Genomic DNA, 2,264 nt, shown 5'->3' with positions numbered 1-2,264 from the left:
CTAATAAACATTTATATAATGAACATAATTCTTTCCTATTTATTTCCCATTTTATTTCTGTCTCGTTGAACGTACCTGAGTAGTATCTACAATGGTGTTCTATTTTTTCTGCTTCATATCGATATTTAAGTACTCCTCCGTAACTATATTCACTTGCATCTGCTTCTACTATGTATATAAATTTTCTATTTTCATCTGGAAATTGCAATTTTGGTAATTCTCTACAAAGTAATTTTATTTTTTGAACTTGTTTTTTATCTTTTTCATCATAATTATATTCTATATCCTTTTTTAATTTTTTCTGTAGAGGTTTTAAGGTTTCTGCTAATTTTGGAATATATTCTCTTACTTGGTTTACTAATCCTAAAAATGATTGTAATTTCTTTTTTGTATCTAATTCTTCTTTCGAATTTATTATTTTTTGTACTATATGTTGTTGCATTTTTACTCCACTTTTATCTATTTGTATTCCTAAAAATTCTATCTGGTTTTTCATAATTTCAGCTTTCTTTTTGCTTAGACTTATTCCTGATTTTTCTATTATATCTGTGAACTGTTCTAATAATTTTAAATGTTCTTCTTTAGTTTTTGTATATAATAATATATCATCTATGTATACTATGCAATTAGATAATTGTTTAAAATAACTATCCATAAAATGTTGATATCTACCTGGTGCATTTTTATATCCAAATGGTAACACGTTCCATTCATAAAATCCTTGTGGTACCGTAAATGCGGTTAATTCTTTAGATTCTTCTTCTAGCTTTAGGTGGTAAATTCCTGATTTACAATCAAATTTGCTAAAATAATTATATCCTTGGATTTGTCTTATTTTTAATATCTTATTTGGTATCGGATAATTATATGTTATAGTTTTTGCATTTAAATTTCTATAGTCAATAACCATCCTACTTTTTCCTCTTTTTTGTTCACTATGTTTATTTACTATAAATGCTGAACTATTATGTTTACTATTACTTTTTTGTATATATTTTTTTCTAATAATTCATCTATATGCATTTTAAATTCTTTTAAATCATCAAAATTATATGTTAATGGTTTTTGTGTTATTATGCTATTCTTATCTATTAATTCAATTTTTATAGTAGTTTTGTGTTTTTCCCATCCTTTTAATGGATCTTCACTATATAATTGTTCTAATTTTTTCTGAATTATTTCTATTTTATTTATTGAAAATATAGTTATTTCTGTTTTATTTATCGAAAATACTACTAGTTCTACTGTATCTTCAGTATTGTTTATATTTTCTAACTTTTGTGTAATTTTTTCACTTCCTTTTATCCAATCAGTTTTCTTTCTTATTTTATTATTAACTCTTTTTGCTCTTACTTTTTGTTTGCATGGTGTTGTAAACCACCAGTCTGTTCTCGTTATTATGTGTGGGTATATTTTATCTAAAAATGGCATTCCTAAAAGTATATCTTTTGATGTTAATTCATAATTATAAATTTCTTCTATTGTTAATATCTTATCCCATACTTGTATTTTTACATTCCTAGCTTTATAAGTAATTAAGCTTCCTTCATTATTAAATCCTTTAACTATTATTGGTGTTTTTAGTTTATCCCATTTGCTTTCTGGTAAGCAATTATATCTACATAAATTAGCTTCTGCTCCTGTATCTATCATAGGCGTATAATATCTACTGTAATATCCTTCTACTACTATCTTCATTAATACATATATCTTCATTTCATGTTAAGGCTCTTTTTAAGAATAATTTTTCTTTGTTATATGTTAAGGTTAGTTGTGTATGTTCTATATTATATGGTTTTACTTGTTCTAACCATTTTATTCCTAATATTATATCTGCTTTTTGCATTTCTTCCTTTACTTCGAATTCTATTTTTATTTTTCTAACTCCTAACATTATTTCTTTTTTGCTATATTTTTATTATTTATTAAACTTCTTGGTAGATCTGGGCATATATCATTGTCAGTTTTTATTTCTTCATTTTTTACTAGATACTTTGCTATATGATTTTCTTCTTGTCCTGTATTCAAAAGTATTAAATATTCTTTTTCATTTATTTTTCCCGTTATGTAATATTGGTTTAAATTACTTATTGAATTTGTTTCATAACTTGTTCTTTTTGATGAGCTTGATGATTCTGGTTTTTCATTAGCTATTCTTTTCGTTGTACTTATTCTATCATTTACTATTTCTAAATTTTCTTCTGTATCTATGTCTCTATAGGTATAATCATTATAATCTATTGTTTTTACTATTTGTTCGAATG

Source organism: Capsicum annuum, chromosome 6 (genome assembly GCF_002878395.1).
Source record: "Capsicum annuum cultivar UCD-10X-F1 chromosome 6, UCD10Xv1.1, whole genome shotgun sequence".
In the NCBI taxonomy this organism is placed as follows: Eukaryota; Viridiplantae; Streptophyta; class Magnoliopsida; order Solanales; family Solanaceae; genus Capsicum; species Capsicum annuum.
Note: the sequence above shows the minus strand (reverse complement) of the source record.